The sequence below is a fragment of the Cherax quadricarinatus genome, chromosome 2 (genome assembly GCF_038502225.1).
Source record: "Cherax quadricarinatus isolate ZL_2023a chromosome 2, ASM3850222v1, whole genome shotgun sequence".
NCBI classification, from domain to species: Eukaryota; Metazoa; Arthropoda; class Malacostraca; order Decapoda; family Parastacidae; genus Cherax; species Cherax quadricarinatus.
This window is the reverse complement of record NC_091293.1, coordinates 60,428,198-60,452,383: the sequence shown is the minus strand read 5'-3', so window position 1 is coordinate 60,452,383 and position 24,186 is coordinate 60,428,198. Positions and strand designations below refer to the sequence as shown.

General features: G+C 42.9%; 1 protein-coding gene across 4 annotated transcripts in view; it reads left to right on the top strand.

The window, feature by feature from the left end:
* Nucleotides 1-24,186, top strand: part of LOC128701146 (probable flavin-containing monoamine oxidase A) — a 165,196-nt gene that overhangs the window by 14,774 nt on the left and 126,236 nt on the right. Inside the window, exon 1 of one of the 4 annotated variants that reach the window (XM_070088600.1) lies at nt 13,390-13,470. The exons of 1 other annotated variant lie outside the window; for it this stretch is intronic. The gene's annotated coding sequence lies outside the window, so the exon portion shown is untranslated. Of the gene's footprint in view, nt 1-13,389; nt 13,583-24,186 lie in introns of those variants that run through there. 2 more of the 4 variants (XM_070088593.1, XM_070088609.1) reach the window with 2 other exon arrangements.

Sequence of the window (24,186 nt, the reverse complement as noted above, 5' to 3'; positions counted from 1 at the left end):
AGTGGTTGGTAATCTTGCTTCTCAGAACCTTTTCAAATATTTTTTTTTTATGATGTGGGACGTTAGCGTTATTTGTCTGTAATTCTTAGGACTTGCTGTATTGCCACCTTTGTGGCCTCTATACTTGCTTCAAGCTTCCTCTGAGCCATTTTTTTTTTACCAGATGTTTCACTTTTGAACATCTCAAAATTGCCCTCACGATTCTAATTCATCTATATCTGTGTCTACTTCTCCTGTTACTAGGGAGGAATCAGTACCTGGAGTTTACCTGGAGAGAGTTCCCGGGGTCAACGCCCCCGCGGCCCGGTCTGTGACCAGGCCTCCTGGTGGATCAGAGCCTGATCAACCACGCTGTTACTGCTGGCTGCACGCAATCCAACGGGGAGTTAATCAAATCAAATCAAGTTTATTCTCTATAAAGATTACAATGTGGGGTTTACATATTATAGGATATTGTGTGGTTTACATATTATATAAAACTAATTACAGAGAGGGCCACTATCACACCTAGTATGACTAGGCATTTCGGGCAAACTAAGATTAATTCAAAACTCTACATTGGGTAGAAAAATGACAGGATGGATAATGAGAACCTTCAAAACTAGGGAGGCCAAGCCCATGATGACACTCTTCAGGTCACTTGTTCTATCTAGGCTGGAATATTGCTGCACTCTAACAGCACCTTTCAAGGCAGGTGAAATTGCCGACCTAGAAAATGTACAGAGAACTTTCACGGCGCGCATAACGGAGATAAAACACCTCAATTACTGGGAGCGCTTGAGGTTTCTAAACCTGTATTCCCTGGAACGCAGGAGGGAGAGATACATGATTATATACACCTGGAAAATCCTAGAGGGACTAGTACCGAACTTGCACACGAAAATCACTCACTACGAAAGCAAAAGACTTGGCAGACGATGCACCATCCCCCCAATGAAAAGCAGGGGTGTCACTAGCACGTTAAGAGACCATACAATAAGTGTCAGGGGCCCGAGACTGTTCAACTGCCTCCCAGCACACATAAGGGGGATTACCAACAGACCCCTGGCAGTCTTCAAGCTGGCACTGGACAAGCACCTAAAGTCAGTTCCTGATCAGCCGGGCTGTGGCTCGTACGTTGGTTTGCGTGCAGCCAGCAGCAACAGCCTGGTTGATCAGGCGCTGATCCACCAGGAGGCCTGGTCACAGACCGGGCCGCGGGGGCATTGACCCCCGAAACTCTCTCCAGGTAAACTCCAGGTACAGATTATGGACCATATTGGTATTAAGGCTTAGTAACTGCATTACAGTTCGTAAATTTAGCAATGTGAATGGTTTTGTTTTGGTACAATACATAGTTTCTATTGAAGCTCCTATACTGGAGTATCACAGGCAAACTTAGGACTAGTTAAGATTCGTTAGGTAATAGTTGTATTACGTATTTATATGTTTATAGTCAATTGGGTGGGTGTAGGTGTGAATTGTGGGGAATCACAAATATCGAGGGGAGGTCTAGGTTGTTTTTTATGTGTGTATGATACAAGAGAATAGGCGGTTTTCATGTAGTTAGCTGACGGTGGGGTGTCAGGGAGATAAGATGTTTTCTAACGGCAGTTTGGAAAGTGATGAATGTGTCTGCAGTTCTAGAGTTTTCAGGTAGGGTGTTCCAGATTTTAGGCCCTTTTATGTAAACTGAATTTTTGTATAGGTTTAGCCGGACACAGGGAATGTCATAGAGATGTTTGTGTCTGGTGTTATGCCCGTGGGTCCTCTTACAAGTATCAAGAAAGTGTTTTAGGTCAAGGTTAATACTGGAATTTAAGGTTCTGTAAATGTAGGTTGCACAGTAGTAAGTGTGGATGTTCTGAACAGTGAGTAAGTTTAGATCTATGAAGAGTGGGGGAGATGATGTTGCCTGGGATTGGATTGCGTAATTATTCTCACTGCAGCTTTTTGTTGGGTTATTATTGACTTTGTGTGTTGCTGCAGTTGATCCCGAAGCACAAATAGCATAGGTGAGATGGGGATAAATGAGTGAATGGTATAATGTGAGAAGGGCAGATTGTGGCACGTAGTAACGTATCTTGGAGAGGATCCTAACCGTTTTGGATACTTTTTTTGTTATGTGTTGGATATGGGTACTGAAATTCAGGTTGCTGTCGAGGTGCAGGCCTAGGAATTTGCCCTCATTATATCTGGCAATAAGAGTGTTGTCGATCTTAATGTTAAGCTGTGCAACACCTGTTATGTTACCAAACATAATATGGAAGGTTTCGTCAGTGTTAAGTGTAAATTTATTGGCTGAAGATATTTTGAGTAGCTCCTTGTTAACATTGGTGTTGAAGGTGGCAAGATTTGGGTGGGAGATGACATAAGTCTTGTCGTCAGCAAAGAGAATGGGTTTCAGGTGTTGTGATACGTTGGGAAGATCATTGATGTATAAGAGGAAGAGCATGGGACCAAGGACACTTCCCAGTGGTACTCCAGTATCAAGTGGTCATGTTGATGAGGTTGTGTCTTTAATGGGGACATACTGATACCTATTAGTAAGGTAGGATTTGAAATATGCAGGTGCATGGCCTCTTATACCATAATGGTCAAGTTTGTGGAGTAGGATTCCGTGATCTACTGTGTCAAAAGCTTTTCTTAGGTCAGTAAAAGTCCTAATGGATATTCCTTATTTTCCAGTGTTCTGTAAAGCAGATCTAGCATTTTTACAATTGCATCATTAGTGCTTTTATGTTTTCTGAAGCCAAATTGGCAGGGGCTGAGTATGTTTTGTGCTGTTATAAACGAATATAATCTCTTGTGCACGAGCATTTGACTCCCCTACTGAAAGAATGAACTCTTTCACAGTTGGCACTTGGAGCCTCCCACTATTAACACATAATACCTTATTGTCATGGATGCAATGGTGGAAACAACTTAAACTGTTAGTCACATGTCCATGTCTCTAGACGAGTCTTGAGTTAGGATATCCGCTTTTATATATATATGAGGATGAAAGTGCTTGCTTACACACTGGTTATGTGGTCAAGGTGTTTGCTTACACACTGATTATGTGGTCAAAGTGTCTGCTTACACAGTAGTCGTTTAGTTTGTGTACTAATACATTGGAACACTGACAGACTTTTACACATTCGGTGCACAGAAAATGCACATACCTTCCGTAGTTAATGAAATAACACTATTATGTATGTACTGTCATGGACTAGTCAAAAGTTGGCCTGTGATACTCCAATACTGAAACTATGTATAGTGCCAAAACAAAACCATTCACATTGCTAAACTCACAACTAGTATTTAGTCACTTAGCCATAATACCAACTTATCTCATAATTCTGTAACATTTTAAACCTAAGATTTAATATAAGTCTGCCCGAAATGCCTAGCCATGCTAGGCGTTCTAGTGGTACACTCTGTAATTATTATTTTACTACATGTAAACCACACAATAATCAAATTCTGTAAACTCAGCACCTTCAAAACTACCATTAGAAAACATCTTATCTCCCTGATAAACCCCATCAACTAACTACACGAATACCACCTGGTGGTTCACACTTACTCTCACTCACCCATTTGACCATAAACAGAAATATTAATCTCAATCTTAAAATAATGAATCCTATGATACTCCAATACTGAAACTATGTACTGTGCCAAAACAAAAGCATTCACATTGCTAAACTCACAAACTAGTATTTAGTCACTTAGCTATAATACCAACTTACCTCATAATTTGTAATATTTTAAAATAAAGAATTAAACTAAGTCTGCCCGAAATGCCTAGCCATGCTAGGCGTTCAAATGGTACACTTTGTAATCATTATTTAACTACATGTAAACCACACAACAACCAAATTCTGTAAATTCAACATTGTAATCTTTATAGAGAATAAACTTTGAATTTGAATTTGAATTTGAATACAGAGAATAAAATTTGAATTTGAATTTGACTGGGCGGCACGGGGCGTTGACCCCCGGAGCATTCTCCAGGTAGACCAGATGCAAGGTTAGATTACTCGGCTCACACCAGACCACTTGAAGATTGGCATGAGCCCCGTTTTCGTCTGAGCCTGTGGAACTCTTGTCTGTTCGCTAGGATGGTAAGTAAGTTTATTCAGGTATACACAAATACAGTTACATAGAATTATCATACGTAGCAGTATATGTGTAGAGAACCTAGGATAACCCAAAAAAGTCAGACAGAGTGGCTTATTTCTATTGGGGTTCTTTTACCTTATTATTGTAATATAAAGGTTATAATATTTTCTTATTATTCTATAATGAAGATAACATTTATTATCATACTAAAAAGACTATCTACTACAATGCGAGGGTCATTACTAGGAATAAGGTAAAATTTACACGTATGTTAGCTAAAAAATAGAAAATCATTCCCCCTCCCTTTCTGTAGCTACATTCATCAGACACCTTTTGGCATTCTTCTTGAACTGGTTCATGCTATGATTGGCTTTGACATGTGCGGGAAGTCTGTTCCATTCCTTTATTTCTGTACAATAAAAGGTGTTTGAAGCTGTTATAAACGAATATAATCTCTTGTGCACGAGCATTTGACTCCCCTACTGAAAGAATGAACTCTTTCACAGTTGGCACTTGGAGCCTCCCACTATTAACACATAATACCTTATTGTCATGGATGCAATGGTGGAAACAACTTAAACTGTTAGTCACATGTCCATGTCTCTAGACGAGTCTTGAGTTAGGATATCCGCTTTTATATATATATGAGGATGAAAGTGCTTGCTTACACACTGGTTATGTGGTCAAGGTGTTTGCTTACACACTGATTATGTGGTCAAAGTGTCTGCTTACACAGTAGTCGTTTAGTTTGTGTACTAATACATTGGAACACTGACAGACTTTTACACATTCGGTGCACAGAAAATGCACATACCTTCCGTAGTTAATGAAATAACACTATTATGTATGTACTGTCATGGACTAGTCAAAAGTTGGCCTGTGATACTCCAATACTGAAACTATGTATAGTGCCAAAACAAAACCATTCACATTGCTAAACTCACAACTAGTATTTAGTCACTTAGCCATAATACCAACTTATCTCATAATTCTGTAACATTTTAAACCTAAGATTTAATATAAGTCTGCCCGAAATGCCTAGCCATGCTAGGCGTTCTAGTGGTACACTCTGTAATTATTATTTTACTACATGTAAACCACACAATAATCAAATTCTGTAAACTCAGCACCTTCAAAACTACCATTAGAAAACATCTTATCTCCCTGATAAACCCCATCAACTAACTACACGAATACCACCTGGTGGTTCACACTTACTCTCACTCACCCATTTGACCATAAACAGAAATATTAATCTCAATCTTAAAATAATGAATCCTATGATACTCCAATACTGAAACTATGTACTGTGCCAAAACAAAAGCATTCACATTGCTAAACTCACAAACTAGTATTTAGTCACTTAGCTATAATACCAACTTACCTCATAATTTGTAATATTTTAAAATAAAGAATTAAACTAAGTCTGCCCGAAATGCCTAGCCATGCTAGGCGTTCAAATGGTACACTTTGTAATCATTATTTAACTACATGTAAACCACACAACAACCAAATTCTGTAAATTCAACATTGTAATCTTTATAGAGAATAAACTTTGAATTTGAATTTGAATTTGAATACAGAGAATAAAATTTGAATTTGAATTTGACTGGGCGGCACGGGGCGTTGACCCCCGGAGCATTCTCCAGGTAGACCAGATGCAAGGTTAGATTACTCGGCTCACACCAGACCACTTGAAGATTGGCATGAGCCCCGTTTTCGTCTGAGCCTGTGGAACTCTTGTCTGTTCGCTAGGATGGTAAGTAAGTTTATTCAGGTATACACAAATACAGTTACATAGAATTATCATACGTAGCAGTATATGTGTAGAGAACCTAGGATAACCCAAAAAAGTCAGACAGAGTGGCTTATTTCTATTGGGGTTCTTTTACCTTATTATTGTAATATAAAGGTTATAATATTTTCTTATTATTCTATAATGAAGATAACATTTATTATCATACTAAAAAGACTATCTACTACAATGCGAGGGTCATTACTAGGAATAAGGTAAAATTTACACGTATGTTAGCTAAAAAATAGAAAATCATTCCCCCTCCCTTTCTGTAGCTACATTCATCAGACACCTTTTGGCATTCTTCTTGAACTGGTTCATGCTATGATTGGCTTTGACATGTGCGGGAAGTCTGTTCCATTCCTTTATTTCTGTACAATAAAAGGTGTTTGAAGCTGTTATAAACGAATATAATCTCTTGTGCACGAGCATTTGACTCCCCTACTGAAAGAATGAACTCTTTCACAGTTGGCACTTCGAGCCTCCCACTGTGGGTACTACAAAGTTGTGCTCTCTCCCCCTAGTACTATGATTGCTTTGGTTCCCAACCTTGACAAAATTGGCAGCAAGATATTCTGGACACTGTTTGTGAGCAATTTTATAAACATGATTTAGCTTCAGTTGTTTTACTCTGTCTTCAACATTCAGCATATCCAACTGCTGTAATTCATTCTGGCCTACATGCTCTCTTGGTCCCAGCCCCAGGATGAATCTTACGATTTTGTTCTGGGTGATTTGCAGTCTATCTTTCAGTTTTTTTTTTTTTTGTCATGGCAGAGTACCATGAAGAGCAAGCGTAATCCATATGGCATTACATAAGGGCTAGACATAGGGTCCTGCGAGCCTCTGTAGGTAGACACTGTGCTTGTCTATATAGGAACTTCTGTCTGGCATTCGCTTTCTTTACTACACTGTTCCCTATCAATTCTCCTGACATGCATGGGTCAAAGGGGATTCCCAGATATTTTATTGATGAAACCAAAGTGATGGGCTCCCCATTACACTGGACATTAAAATTATTTACCCTTCTCAGTTTATGTTTCGTGCCAAAGAGAATGGCTTAATTTACCCGAGGTGTAATGATAGTTTGTTGTTTACTAACCATTTGCTGCAGGACTCCAGTTCCAGTGTTAAAACATTAGCTATATCTTGTGGGTCTTTACCTGACACTAATAGGGCACTGTCATCTGCATACAGTAGGAGTTTACACTTGACACTGATAGGCATGTCACTGACATAACATAAGAATAATAAGGGACCCAGAATACTACCTTCGGGAACTCCACATGCTATCGGCAGGGGTTCTGATTCCGTTTTGTTGATTTTGACAATTTGTCTCCTGTTGCTAAGGTAGGACTTAAACCAGCCTACAGAACTTATGCCGATAGCTTGAAGTTTCTTACATAATATATTGTGGTTGACAGTATCGAAGGCCTTTTGCAGGTCTAAGGTTACCATACCTATGAGGTTCCCCTTTGACATTTCAGTTCTCAGGTAATCCATCAGATTAATTAGGGAAGTGTCGGTTGAGTAAGATCTAAAGCCCGATTGAAAGCTATGGAGAATGTTGTCATTAAGGTACTTAACTACTTGAGAGTACACCGCCCTCTCTAGAATTTTGGATATTATACTGAGTATACTAACAGGCCTATAGTTGCTTACATCAGACCTACTATTTTTCTTGAAGACAGGAGTAACTCTGGCCTCCTTGAACCCATCCGGTACGGTATTAGTGGTGATTGATAGATTTATTATGTGAGGAATAGGAATTGACAGTTCAGAAGCACCATGACTCACGAAATCGTAATGACACGATTGCAAACAAACCATACCCCGGCCGGGATTGAACCCGCGGTCAGAGAGTCTCAAAACTCCAGACCGTCGCGTTAGCCACTAGACCAGCTAGCCACAATAAGATTCGTCCAACTAGGTATATTTCTACACCATAGGAAGGTTAGCACAGGCAATCGTGTCATTACGATTTCGTGAGTCATGTTGACGGCAGTGAGGGGACTTGAGCTAGAGTTCGTCACGGCCACTCTAGCTGGAGATTCGTCTGTAAAAACTTGCATTTGTGGTCACAGTGGTGCCTGTGCTAACCTTCCTATGGTGTAGAAATATACCTAGTTGGACGAATCTTATTGTGGCTAGCTGGTCTAGTGGCTAACGCGACGGTCTGGAGTTTTGAGACTCTCTGACCGCGGGTTCAACCCGGCCGGGGTATGGTTTCAGAAGCACCATCTTTTAGGAGCTTAGACAGGATGTTATCCGGGCCAGTGCTCTTAGTTGGGTTTAACCTGCTTAGTTCTTTTTGAATGAAGTCATGAGATACACTTACTAGTTGACAACTGTTTGGGGTTACCCCTCTATTGGTATAGTATGTTTGAAACTTATCAGAGTCTGTGTTAAAGGTATTTGATGCAGCTGGTAGTTTACTTACTAGTGTTGATGCAACAGATGTGTAGTAGGAATTAAAGCAATTTGCCACCTTAGATGTTTCGTGGCATACCTCGTTATCGATAGTGAGTACTATGTTAGACCTATCTACTGGTTTATGGCTATACCCCAACTGTTTTAGTTGTTGCCAGAGCTTTCTGGGGTTATGCTTATATTCTTCAATTTTTGGGCAATAGTGCTTTGCCTTTGCTCCTTTTGGAATTCATTCAGTGTGCTGCAATATCCTGTCTGTTTGCTTTAAATCTTTTCAGCAGCTGGTCTCTGAATTTCATTTTATCTAATATCTCAGTAGTCATCCAGGGTTCAGTTCTTCGTTTAATCCTAACCTCTTTAACTGGTGCAATATTATCAAGGATGGTAGTGAACATTGTTTTGAATTTTTCCCAGGCATCGTTTACGTCCGTGCAACTTGTTATCTCTGTCCAGTCACAATTGTGTAGCCTATTTACCAGTGTTTCTTTACTGTAGTTTCTAGTTGACCTCATTTTTATTGTCCTGTGTAGGCCTGTCCTATCCCTAGTGATTTTCCTAGTGCAGTAAATGATAAAATGATCACTAAGACCTGTGGTATTGACGCCTGACTGACTAATGTTCTCATAGCGGTTACAAAGTATATGGTCAATTAGGGTGGCTGAGAACTGTGTGATCCGAGTTGGTGTATTAATTAGTTGAGTGTAACTATTTAAGCCTAGAATTTGTTTATACCTTTTGCATAGCTCGCTATTTTGCTGCTGAAAACAGATATTGAAGTCGCCCAGTATTGTCTCGCAATTGTTTTCAAGTCCGGACAAGACTGGAAAAGTCTTCTAAGAACTGGTCCTGGGTAGGAGGGCGGTAACTAGTTCCTACTAAGATGGGTTTGGTCTTGGGAAGCAGCACTTCAAACCATAGAATCTCTAGTTTATTGTTATTTAAATCAGGTCTTGGGTTGTAAGCTGTCATTAGTGTAGGCACATACTCCACCACCCTTTCTGTTCCTATCTAAGCGTTTTATATTGTAACCTATTTTGACCTAGTCGTCAGTCACCGTATCATCCAACCAGGATTCAAAGATGGTTATAACTGCCGCCCTAATTTTGTTAGCTAGAATCCTAATCTCTGCCAATTTAGGAAGAAGTGGTCTTGCGTTGACATGAATAAAGTGAAGGCTTGTTTTCATAAAACAATTATAATCATCAATAAATGGCAATGGGTCATATGTATTAAAATTAGGTAAATCAATGTCATCATTGCTAAAGGGTAAGTAAGTAAGTAAGTAACTGTGCCAAAGTGCATTTGTTACACACAAAGTGAATTCTGGCACGGTGGCCTGGTGGTTAACGCTCTCGCTTCACACGGTGAGGGCCTGGGTTCGATTCCCAGCCAGAGTAGAAACATTGGACGTGTTTCTTTCCACCTGTTGTCTATGTTCCCCATCAGTAAAATGGGTACCTGGGTGTTAGTCGACTGGTGTGGGTCGCATCTTGGGACACTGACCTAAGGAGGCCTGGTCACAGACCGGGCCGCGGGGGCGTTGACCCCCGAAACTCTCTCCAGGTAAACTCCTCTCCAGGTTGTTGTAATTGTACATGCACCCACCCCTTACACATTTTACATAAGGTGCCTTTTCTGTTTTTCATGCGTACTTTAGTACAGTGTATGCACCTGTTTGGTAGTGTTTGAGATAATAATGGCTGTATTGTCTCACATTGACTTATGGAGTTAAGGTTATCATTCCTAGCTACTAGACCGTCATTATCACCGTCATTTATCTGTCTATTTTGCCTCTGCACAATAGTTTGAGGTCCTGGATTAATTTGGATATCACCACTTAAGAGCGCTGCAATAAGAGCTGTGTGCCACTGTTTTTGTTTGGGTATGCGGTGTTGCCATACCTTGCGGCGATAGTGATATTTACGTTTCTGGTAGGATGACAACTGTTGGGCTTTTACTGTCCAAGGTGTTATTACTCCATTCGCCTTTTCCAGCCCCCATGACTGATTTCTTTCTTCATGGAATTGAAGGAGAAAGATAAATATAATTATGGCAGCCTGTACCCCCCTAATGCCTGCCATTTTCACTCTTTTACTCATTTTATTATTTTTTTATTATTATCACACTGGCCGATTCCCACCAAGGCAGGGTGGCCCGAAAAAGAAAAACTTTCACCATCATTCACTCCATCACTGTCTTGCCAGAAGGGTGCTTTACACTACAGTTTTTAAACTGCAACATTAACACCCCTCCTTCAGAGTGCAGGCACTGTACTTCCCATCTCTAGGACTCAAGTCCGGCCTGCCGGTTTCCCTGAACCCCTTCATAAATGTTACTTTGCTCACACTCCAACAGCACGTCATGTATTAAAAACCATTTGTCTCCATTCACTCCTATCAAACACGCTCACCCATGCCTGCTGGAAGTCCAAGCCCCTCGCACACAAAACCTCCTTTACCCCCTCCCTCCAACCTTTCCTAGGCCGACCCCTACCCCGCCTTCCTTCCACTACAGACTGATACACTCTTGAAGTTATTCTGTTTCGCTCCATTCTCTCCACATGTCCGAACCACCTCAACAACCCCTCCTCAGCCCTCTGGACAACAGTTTTGGTAATCCCACACCTCCTCCTAACTTCCAAACTACGAATTCTCTGCATTATATTCACACCACACATTGCCCTCAGACATGACATCTCCACTGCCTCCAGCCTTCTCCTCGCTGCAACATTCATCACCCATGCTTCACACCCATATAAGAGCATTGGTAAAACTATACTCTCATACATTCCCCTCTTTGCCTCCAAGGACAAAGTTCTTTGTCTCCACAGACTCCTAAGTGCACCACTCACTCTTTATCCCTCATCAATTCTATGATTCACCTCATCTTTCATAGACCCATCTGCTGACACGTCCACTCCCAAATATCTGAATACATTCACCTCCTCCATACTCTCTCCCTCCAATCTGATATTCAATCTTTCATCACCTAATCTTTTTGTTATCCTCATAACCTTACTCTTTCCTGTATTCACCTTTAATTTTCTTCTTTTGCACACCCTACCAAATTCATCCACCAATCTCTGCAACTTCTCTTCAGAATCTCCCAAGAGCACAGTGTCATCAGCAAAGAGCAGCTGTGACAACTCCCACTTTGTGTGTGATTCTTTATCTTTTAACTCCACGCCTCTTGTCAAGACCCTCGCATTTACTTCTCTTACAACCCCATCTATAAATATATTAAACAACCACGGTGACATCACACATCCTTGTCTAAGGCCTACTTTTACTGGGAAATAATTTCCCTCTTTCCTACATACTCTAACTTGAGCCTCACTATCCTCATAAAAACTCTTCACTGCTTTCAGTAACCTACCTCCTACACCATACACTTGCAACATCTGCCACATTGCCCCCCTATCCACCCTGTCATACGCCTTTTCCAAATCCATAAATGCCACAAAGACCTCTTTAGCCTTATCTAAATACTGTTCACTTATATGTTTCACTGTAAACACCTGGTCCACACACCCCCTACCTTTCCTAAAGCCTCCTTGTTCATCTGCTATCCTATTCTCCGTCTTACTCTTAATTCTTTCAATAATAATTCTACCATACACTTTACCAGGTATACTCAGCAGACTTATCCCCCTATAATTTTTGCACTCTCTTTTATCCCCTTTGCCTTTATACAAAGGAACTATGCATGCTCTCTGCCAATCCCTAGGTACCTTACCCTCTTCCATACATTTATTAAATAATTGCACCAACCACTCCAAAACTATATCCCCACCTGCTTTTAACATTTCTATCTTTATCCCATCAATCCTGGCTGCCTTACCCCCTTTCATTTTACCTACTGCCTCACGAACTTCCCCCACACTCACAACTGGCTCTTCCTCACTCCTACAAGATGTTATTCCTCCTTGTCCTATACACGAAATCACAGCTTCCCTATCTTCATCAACATTTAACAATTCCTCAAAATATTCCCTCCATCTTCCCAATACCTCTAACTCTCCATTTAATAACTCTCCTCTCCTATTTTTAACTGACAAATCCATTTGTTCTCTAGGCTTTCTTAACTTGTTAATCTCACTCCAAAACTTTTTCTTATTTTCAACAAAATTTGTTGATAACATCTCACCCACTCTCTCATTTGCTCTCTTTATACATTGCTTCACCACTCTCTTAACCTCTCTCTTTTTCTCCATATACTCTTCCCTCCTTGCATCACTTCTACTTTGTAAAAACTTCTCATATGCTAACTTTTTCTCCCTTACTACTCTCTTTACATCATCATTCCACCAATCGCTCCTCTTCCCTCCCGCACCCACTTTCCTGTAACCACAAACTTCTGCTGAACACTCTAACACTACATTTTTAAACCTTCCCCATACCTCTTCGACCCCATTGCCTATGCTCTCATTAGCCCATCTATCCTCCAATAGCTGTTTATATCTTACCCTAACTGCCTCCTCTTTTAGTTTATAAACCTTCACCTCTCTCTTCCCTGATGCTTCTATTCTCCTTGTATCCCATCTACCTTTTACTCTCAGTGTAGCTACAACTAGAAAGTGATCTGATATATCTGTGGCCCCTCTATAAACATGTACATCCTGTACATCTGCTTTAGCAAACACCAATGAATTACTAGTAAATTTTCTTCTTCAAAACCCTCTTCACTGCTCACTTTTGCCTTAACTTCACAAACCCCTTTCAGTTCACCCCTTATTACACACTCCCCTTCCCGCCTCACTTCACAGTCCAGTTTCACCTATTAACTTCTAACTCCTTTCCATTCTGGTAGACCAGAATGGTAAAAGTGGTGAGCTGAATTTGATATTGGTTTTGATATAAACGTTAGTAATAGACAACTACAAGTGATTAAAATAAATAAGTGGGCAAACAATAGGGCATATTTATTAAAAAACGTTTCGGTCTTGGATCAAGGTACAAGGACCGAAACACCATCTAATAAATATATCCCAGTGTTTATTCACATGTCTTTTTAAAATCGAAATGCGTTTTAAAAAGTAATAAACCAATACACTATAGTTGTTTATTTGATAGTTGGCAGCTCTTTCGGGGAGTGGTGGTTGCCTGCCTCTGTCTCACCAGTCATTAATCTGTGACACAATCATCTTATCATTATCTCAGGTACTAGTGATAACTCATGAGAGCGCAAAGTGCTGTGTAATTCTGTCTTGAAGGAAAGAAAAACAACTGTACAACCGTGAAGTAGACAGTGTGGTGCAGCAACCCACCAGTTGTGAGTCAACCTGAGTCGATTTTCATTGGTATAGAGAACTACGTGGACAAACTAGATCCTTTCTTGGCTTCACGAGATATTGCAGCCTCTTGGTGCTAACCTTCCCTTCCTCGCATGAAACAATTAGTAGTCATCCCCCCCAGGCTTCACTGCATTCCTGTGTATACCTGGAGAAGGTTTCGGGGGGTCATTGCCCCCCCGAGGGCTATTCTGTGACCAGGCCTCATGGTAGATCAGGGCCTGATCAACCAGACTGTTGCTGTTGACCGCACATAAACCGACGTACGAACCACAGCCCGGCTGATCAGGTACTGACTTTAAGTACCTTCTTGAAGACAGCCAGGGGTCTATTGGTAATTCCCCTTATGTATTCCGGGAGGCAGTTGAACAGTCTTGGGCCCCTGACACTTACTGTGTTGTCTCTTATCGTGCTAGTGGCACCCCTGCTTTTCACTGGAAGGATGTTGCATGGCCTGCCTAGTCTTTTGCTTTCGTAGGGAGTGATTTTTGCGTGCAAATTTGATACTGTTAGGTAAGACACATATGCAACAGTTAGGTATCTTTATTTCGAAACGTTTCGCCTACACAGTAGGCTTCTTCAGTCGAGTACAGAAAAGTTGATAGAAGCAGAAGATACTTGAAGACGATGTAATCAGTCCATCACCCTTAAAGTTTTGAGGTGGTCAGTCCCTCAGTCTGGAGAAGAGCATTGTTCCATAGTATGAAACAATATTGTTTCATACTATGGAACAATGCTCTTCTCCAGACTGAGGGACTGACCACCTCAAAACTTTAAGGGTGATGGACTGATTACATCGTCTTCAAGTATCTTCTGCCCGAAACGTTTCGAAATAAAGATACCTAACTGTTGCATATGTGTCTTACCTAACAACCTGTCGGTATTTTATATCATTTTAATGTTCAAATTTGATACTAACCCGCCTAGGGTTTTTCAAGTATATATAATCATGTATCTCTCCTGCCTGCGTTCCAAATAGTACAAGTCAAGGAACTTCAAACGTTCTCAGTAATTTAGGTGTTTTATCGTACTTGTGTGTGCCGTGAGATTTCTCTGTACATTTTCTAGGTAAGCAATTTCACCTGCCTTGAAAGGCACTGTTAGTGTGCAGCAATATTCCAGCCTAGTTAGAAGCAACCTGAAGAATGTCATTATGTGCTTGGCATCCCTAGTTTTGAAGGTTCTCATTATCTATCCTGTTATTTTTCTAGCATATGTGTTAGATACAGTGTTGTGGTCTTTGAAAGTGAGATTCTCTGACATTATCACTCCCAGGTCCTTTACATTAGTTTTTCACTCTATTGTGTGGTTGGAATTGGTTTTATACTCCGATATAGTTTTAATTTCCTAACGTTTTCCATATCGGAGTAATTGAAATTTCTCATCACTGAACTTCATATTGTTTTCTGCGGCCCATTTATAGAATTGTTTGATGTCTGTCGGGAGTCTTGCAGTGTCTTGAATGGAGGACACTGTCATACAAATTCGGGTGTCATCTGCAAAGGAAGACACGGTGCTGTGACTTATACCCCTGTCTGTCAGATATGAGGATGACGAACACGATGGGGCCGAGAACTGTGCCTTGTGGAACAGAGCTCTTCACAGACTTTGCTCTGTTTACTATTACTTCTACTCTTTGTATTCTATTTGTTAGGGAATTTTAGATCCATGTACTAGCTTTTCCTGTTATTCCTTTATCACTCACTTTGTGTACTTGTACACCATGGTCACACTTGTCGAAGGTTTTTGCAAAGTCTGTGTATACTACTGTGTATACTACATCTGCTTTTTGTTTGTCTTCTAGGGCATCCAGGACCTTGTCATAGTGGTCCAGTAGTTGGGACAAACAGGAACGACCTGCTCTAAACCCATGTTGCCCTGGGTTATGTAACTGATGGGTATCTAGATGAGGGGCGATATTGCTTCTTAGAACCCTTTCAAAGATTGTTATGATATGAGATGTTAGCACTATCGGTCTGTATTTCTTAGCTATTGCTTTAGTGCCACCTTTGTGTTGTGGGGTTATGCGTGTTGTTTTTAGCAGCTGTGGGACGACCCCCGTGTCCATGCTCCCTCTCCATAGGATGCTAAAAGCATGTGATAGGGGCTTCTTGCAGTTCTTGATGAACACGGAGTTCCACGAGTGGATAATATCATATAAGTTTGCTAACCAGACTCAGTCTGGTTAGCGGCTCGCTAAAAACTGAGTCATATTCGCTCCTGTCTGTCTCAACTACTGGATCACTACGACAAGGTCCTAAATGCACTAGAAGACAAAAAGAATGCAGATGTAATATATACAGACTTTGCAAAAGCCTTCGACAAGTGTGACCATGGCGTAATAGCGCACAAAATGCGCGCTAAAGGAATAACAGGAAAAGTCGGTCGATGGATCTATAATTTCCTCACTAACAGAACACAGAGAGTAGTCGTCAACAGAGTAAAGTCCGAGGCAGCTACGGTGAAAAGCTCTGTTCCACAAGGCACAGTACTAGCTCCCATCTTGTTCCTCATCCTCATATCCGACATAGACAAGGATGTCAGCCACAGCACCGTGTCTTCCTTTGCAGATGACACCCGAATCTGCATGACAGTGTCTTCCATTGCAGACACTGCAAGGCTCCAGGCGGACATCAACCAAATCTTTCAGTGGGCTGCAGAAAACAATATGAAGTTCAACGATGAGAAATTTCAATTACTCAGATATGGTAAACATGAGGAAATTAAATCTTCATCAGAGTACAAAACAAATTCTGGCCACAAAATAGAGCGAAACACCAACGTCAAAGACCTGGGAGTGATTATGTCGGAGGATCTCACCTTCAAGGACCATAACATTGTATCAATCACATCTGCTAGAAAAATGACAGGATGGATAATGAGAACCTTCAAAACTAGGGAGGCCAAGCCCATGATGACACTCTTCAGGTCACTTGTTCTATCTAGGCTGGAATATTGCTGCACTCTAACAGCACCTTTCAAGGCAGGTGAAATTGCCGACCTAGAAAATGTACAGAGAACTTTCACGGCGCGCATAACGGAGATAAAACACCTCAATTACTGGGAGCGCTTGAGGTTTCTAAACCTGTATTCCCTGGAACGCAGGAGGGAGAGATACATGATTATATACACCTGGAAAATCCTAGAGGGACTAGTACCGAACTTGCACACGAAAATCACTCACTACGAAAGCAAAAGACTTGGCAGACGATGCACCATCCCCCCAATGAAAAGCAGGGGTGTCACTAGCACGTTAAGAGACCATACAATAAGTGTCAGGGGCCCGAGACTGTTCAACTGCCTCCCAGCACACATAAGGGGGATTACCAACAGACCCCTGGCAGTCTTCAAGCTGGCACTGGACAAGCACCTAAAGTCAGTTCCTGATCAGCCGGGCTGTGGCTCGTACGTTGGTTTGCGTGCAGCCAGCAGCAACAGCCTGGTTGATCAGGCGCTGATCCACCAGGAGGCCTGGTCACAGACCGGGCCGCGGGGGCGTTGACCCCCGAAACTCTCTCCAGGTAAACTCCAGGTAAACTCCAGGTATTGGGACTTGAATAAGTTCACTCATTTCCTTGCTGTCATCTGTGTAGGATCCATCTCGTCTAAGTAGGGCCCCGATACTGGATGTTGTTCTCGACTTATGTTTGGCATAAGAAAAGAAATATTTTGGGTTTCTTTCAGTTTCATTTATAGCTTTTAGTTCTTTCCTCATTTCTTGTCTCCTGTAACATTCCTTTAGCTTAAGTTCGATGTTTGCTGTTTCTCTGACTGGTGCCTCCCTTCGTATTACAGATATATTGACCTCTTTTAGCAGCTCTGTGAGTCTTCAAAAGATTACAGAAGTACATAATGGGTCTCGGGACGGGGCCTCAAAGTTTTGATAACTGATCAAACTTTTTTTTTTATTATTACATTACCTAAAAGAATGCTCCATTCTGCTGAATGCACAGCAGCTCAGCAAATGACCATATGACCTGTCTTTGAAATACTCATTTGTGCTTAATTGTTATTTGTTTACTATAATTTTTACCACTGAATATATCATTGCTTATTTAATCTTAAGTTCATTTTAATCCTGCCCTCATATCCGACATAGACAAGGATGTCAGCCACAGCACCGTGTCTTCCTTTGCAGATGACACCCGAATCTGCATGACAGTGTCTTCCATTGCAGACACTGCAAGGCTCCAGGCGGACATCAACCAAATCTTTCAGTGGGCTGCAGAAAACAATATGAAGTTCAACGATGAGAAATTTCAATTACTCAGATATGGTAAACATGAGGAAATTAAATCTTCATCAGAGTACAAAACAAATTCTGGCCACAAAATAGAGCGAAACACCAACGTCAAAGACCTGGGAGTGATTATGTCGGAGGATCTCACCTTCAAGGACCATAACATTGTATCAATCGCATCTGCTAGAAAAATGACAGGATGGATAATGAGAACCTTCAAAACTAGGGAGGCCAAGCCCATGATGACACTCTTCAGGTCACTTGTTCTATCTAGGCTGGAATATTGCTGCACTCTAACAGCACCTTTCAAGGCAGGTGAAATTGCCGACCTAGAAAATGTACAGAGAACTTTCACGGCGCGCATAACGGAGATAAAACACCTCAATTACTGGGAGCGCTTGAGGTTTCTAAACCTGTATTCCCTGGAACGCAGGAGGGAGAGATACATGATTATATACACCTGGAAAATCCTAGAGGGACTAGTACCGAACTTGCACACGAAAATCACTCACTACGAAAGCAAAAGACTTGGCAGACGATGCACCATCCCCCCAATGAAAAGCAGGGGTGTCACTAGCACGTTAAGAGACCATACAATAAGTGTCAGGGGCCCGAGACTGTTCAACTGCCTCCCAGCACACATAAGGGGGATTACCAACAGACCCCTGGCAGTCTTCAAGCTGGCACTGGACAAGCACCTAAAGTCAGTTCCTGATCCGCCGGGCTGTGGCTCGTACGTTGGTTTGCGTGCAGCCAGCAGCAACAGCCTGGTTGATCAGGCGCTGATCCACCAGGAGGCCTGGTCACAGACCGGGCCGCGGGGGCGTTGACCCCCGAAACTCTCCAGGTAAACTCCAGGTAATGCTCTGCATGCAAGGGGCTTTTGGTATGTTACACTTAACCTCTGTATTTCTTTGTACATCTATGTATCATGTCCAAATTAATAATAAATAAATAAAAGATAATGAACTCCAGGTAGATCTGGTTACAATCATGACCAAGTTACAAACGTAATGAAGTCCAGGTAGATCTGGTGACAATCATGACAAGTTACAAAGGTAATGAATCATCCACACGTCTATACATGTTACAATCATGAACAAATTACAAAGTAATGAGCCACTGACACGTCCACACCCGGTCACAACTGCAATGAGTTATTAGTGCAAATATTTATTAGGTCACACACACACACACAACACGAGATTTAAGGAAGTATTTACAGTAGAGACAGGAAGGACTCTGGGGGAACAGACCAGATGGGGACACCAGCAAGGAATACACCAACAAGTGTTGGACGACATACATACAGATGAGGAGGAGGTGAAGAAACTGCTAAGGGACATCGATACCTCAAAGCCAATGGGACCGGACATCTCCCCGTGGGTCCTTAGAGAGGGAGCAGATATGTTGTGCGTGCCACTTACCACAATCTTCAACACATCCCTGGAAACTGGGCAACTACCTGAGGTATGGAAGACGGCAAATGTAGTTCCCATTTTTAGAAAAGGAGACAGAGAAGAGGCACTAAACTATAGACCTGTGTCATTGACGTGTATAGTATGCAAAATTATGGAGAAGATTATCAGGAGGAGAGTGGTGGAGCACCTGGAATGGAACAGGAGTATAAATGCCAACCAGCATGGATTCACGGAAGGCAAATCCTGTGTCACAAACCTTCTGGAGTTTTATGATAAAATAACAGAAGTAAGACAAGAGAGAGGGGTGGGTTGATTGCATCTTCTTGGACTGCAAGAAGGCCTTTGACACAGTTCCTCACAAGAGATTAGTGCAGAAGCTAGAGCATCACGCGCATATAACAGGAAGGGCACTGCAATGGATCAGAGAATACCTGACAGGGAGGCAACAACGAGTCATGGTACGTAATGATGTATCACAGTGGGCACCTGTGACGAGCGGGGTCCCACAGGGGTCGGTCCTAGGACCAGTGCTATTTTTGGTATATGTGAACGACATGATGGAAGGGTTAGACTCAGAAGTGTCCCTGTTTGCAGATGATGTGAAGTTAATGAGGAGAATTAAATCTGATGAGGACCAGGACCAGCACACATAAGGGGGATTACCAACAGACCCCTGGCAGTCTTCAAGCTAGCACTGGACAAGCACCTAAAGTCAGTTCCTGATCAGCCGGGCTGTGGCTCGTACGTTGGTTTGCGTGCAGCCAGCAGCAACAGCCTGGTTGATCAGGTGCTGATCCACCAGGAGGCCTGGTCACAGACCAGGCCGCGGGGGCGTTGACCCCCGAAACTCTCTCCAGGTAAACTCCAGGTAAACTCCAGGACCTGGACAGACTGGACACCTGGTCCAGCAAATGGCTTCTCGAATTTAATCCTGCCAAATGCAAAGTCATGAAGATAGGGGAAGGGCACAGAAGACCACAGACAGAGTATAGGCTAGGTGGCCAAAGACTGCAAACCTCACTCAAGGAGAAAGATCTTGGGGTGAGTATAACACCGAGCATGTCTCCGGAAGCACACATCAATCAGATAACTGCTGCAGCATATGGGCGCCTGGCAAACCTGAGAACAGCATTCCGATACCTTAGTAAGGAATCATTCAAGACACTGTACACCGTGTATGTCAGGCCCATACTGGAGTATGCAGCACCTGTTTGGAACCCGCACTTGATAAAGCACGTCAAGAAACTAGAGAAAGTACAAAGGTTTGCGACAAGGTTAGTTCCAGAGCTAAGGGGAATGTCCTATGAAGAAAGATTAAGGGAAATCGGCCTGACGACACTGGAGGACAGGAGGGTCAGGGGAGACATGATAACGACATATAAAATACTGCGTGGAATAGACAAGGTGGACAAAGACAGGATGTTCCAGGGAGGGGACACAGAAACAAGAGGCCACAATTGGAAGTTGAAGACACAAATGAGTCAGAGAGATAGTAGGAAGTATTTCTTCAGTCATAGAGTTGTAAGGCAGTGGAATAGCCTAGAAAATGACGTAGTGGAGGCAGGAACCATACACAGTTTTAAGACGAGGTTTGATAAAGCTCATGGAGCGGGGAGAGAGAGGGCCTAGTAGCAACCGGTGAAGAGGCGGGGCCAGGAGCTAGGACTCGACCCCTGCAACCACAAATAGGTGAGTACAAATAGGTGAGTACACACACACACACACACACACACACACACACACACACACACACACACACACACACACACACACACACGCACACACACACACACACAAGCACACACACACACACACACACACACACACACACACACACACACACACACACACACACACACACACAGAGAAAGGGCAAAATCAGTGTTTATCCATGGGCTTCAGGAGAGAGAGGAAAGGACACACACTGAAAGGAAGCAGGAAGAAAGAAAGGAGATTGAGAAAATCATCACGGAAATAGGTGAAGAGATGGACGAGATTGTAAATTTTCAGAGAATAGGGGGGTACTCGAAGGGGAGAAAACGACCAATCAAGCTGATTCTCAGGACGGAAACAGTGCGGAACAGGATCCTCCAAGAGAAACCACGATTGAAATACTCGGAAGAGTACAAGAGGGTGTTCCTAGACAGAGACAGAACAAAATCAGAACGACAGCAGCTGAGGGAGAGGACAAAAAAGCGAAAGGAGCTAGGAAAAGAGACAAGGAGGGAACCAGCAGAGGTCAGTCAGAGCAGGACAGAACAGCAAGGGCAAGCACACACACAACTACTCTCAGAACCATACAACCTATCACACCATCCCAACACACACTACAATCCATACCCACAGCCTCCACCCAACACCGAGCTATAGAATCCCACAGTATGCCACCAGGTCTCCCACCCTCACAGGCCCCCCAAACCACAGTGTTGGAAAGGAAACTGAAGGTATGGTACACAAACGCTGATGGAATAACAAATAAGTGGGAGGAGTGGCACGAAAGAGTCAAAGAAGCATCACCGGACATCATAGCTCTCACAGAAACCAAGCTTACAGGTATGATAACAGATGCCATCTTTCCAACGGGATACCAAATCCTGAGGAAAGACAGAGGGAACAGGGGGGGTGGAGGAGTGGCGTTGCTGATCAAAAATCGCTGGAATTTTGATGAGCTGGAGAGAGGAGATAGCGGAGAAGAAAGTGATTACATAGTGGGAACACTTCACTCTGGAGGTCCCAAGGTGGTAATAGCAGTGATGTATAACCCACCACAGAACAGCAGGAGGCCAAGGCAAGAGTACGACGAGAGCAATAGAGCGATGGTTGACACACTGGCTAGAGTGGCCAGAAGAGCTCATGCATGCAGGGCAAAGCTCCTGATCATGGGTGACTTTAACCACAAGGAGATCGATTGGGAGAACTTGGACCCACATGGGGGCCAAGATACATGGAGGGCTAAGATGATGGAGGTGGTACTGGAGAACTTCATGTACCAACACGTAAGGGACACTACAAGAGAGAGAGGAGAGGATGAACCAGCAAGGCTGGACTTAGTATTCACCTTCAGTAGTGCAGATATCGAGGACATCACATATGAAAGACCCCTTGGGGCCAGTGACCATGTGGTTTTAAGCTTCGAATACACAGTAGAGCTACAAGTGGAGGGAGAAGCAGGAAGGCCAGGACGAATGAAGCCAAACTACAAGAAAGGGGACTACACAGGAATGAGGAACTACCTGAACGGGGTTCAGTGGGACAGAGAACTGGCAGGGAAGCCAGTTAATGAGATGATGGAATATGTAGCAACAAAATGCAAGGAGGCTGAGGAGAGGTTTGTACCCAAGGGTAACAGGAGTAATGAAAAAGCCAGGATGAGCCCATGGTTTACCCAAAGGTGCAGGGAGGCAAAAACCAAGTGTGCTAGGGAATGGAAGAAATATAGAAGGCAAAGGACCCAGGAGAATAAGGAGAACAGTCGTAGAGCCAGAAACGAATATGCACAGATAAGAAGGGAGGCCCAAAGACAATATGAAAATGACATAGCAGCGAAAGCCAAATCTGACCCGAAACTGTTGTACAGCCACATCAGGAGGAAAACAACAGTCAAGGACCAGGTAATCAGGCTAAGGAAGGAAGGAGGAGAGACAACAGGAAATGACCGTGAAGTATGTGAAGAACTCAACAAGAGATTCAAAGAAGTGTTCACAGAGGAGACAGAAGGGACTCCAGAAAGACGGAGAGGTGGGGCACACCACCAAGTGCTGGACACAGTGCACACAACCGAGGAAGAAGTGAAGAGGCTTCTGAGTGAGCTAGATACCTCAAAGGCAATGGGGCCAGATAACATCTCCCCATGGGTATTGAGAGAGGGAGCAGAGGCGCTATGTGTACCCCTAACAACAATATTCAATACATCTATCGAAACAGGGAGATTGCCTGAGGCATGGAAGACAGCAAATGTAGTCCCAATCTTTAAAAAAGGAGACAGACATGAAGCATTAAACTACAGACCAGTGTCACTGACATGTATAGTATGCAAAATCATGGAGAAGATTATCAGGAGAAGAGTGGTGGAACACCTAGAAAGGAATGATCTCATCAACAGCAGCCAGCATGGTTTCAGGGACGGGAAATCCTGTGTCACAAACCTACTGGAGTTCTATGACATGGTGACAGCAGTAAGACAAGAGAGAGAGGGGTGGGTGGATTGCATTTTCTTGGACTGCAAGAAGGCGTTTGACACAGTTCCACACAAGAGATTGGTGCAAAAACTGGAGGACCAAGCAGGGATAACAGGGAAGGCACTACAATGGATCAGGGAATACTTGTCAGGAAGACAGCAGCGAGTCATGGTACGTGGCGAGGTGTCAGAGTGGGCACCTGTGACCAGCGGGGTCCCGCAGGGGTCAGTCCTAGGACCAGTGCTGTTTCTGGTATTTGTGAACGACATGACGGAAGGAATAGACTCTGAGGTGTCCCTGTTTGCAGATGACGTGAAGTTGATGAGAAGAATACACTCGATCGAAGACCAGGCAGAACTACAAAGGGATCTGGACAGGCTGCAGACCTGGTCCAGCAATTGGCTCCTGGAGTTCAATCCCACCAAGTGCAAAGTCATGAAGATTGGGGAAGGGCAAAGAAGGCCGCAGACGGAGTACAGTCTAGGGGGTCAGAGACTACAAACCTCACTCAAGGAAAAAGATCTTGGGGTGAGTATAACACCAGGCACATCTCCTGAAGCGCACATCAACCAAATAACTGCTGCAGCATATGGGCGCCTAGCAAACCTCAGAACAGCATTCCGACATCTTAATAAGGAATCGTTCAGGACCCTGTACACCGTATACGTTAGGCCCATATTGGAGTATGCGGCACCAGTTTGGAACCCACACCTAGCCAAGCACGTAAAGAAACTAGAGAAAGTGCA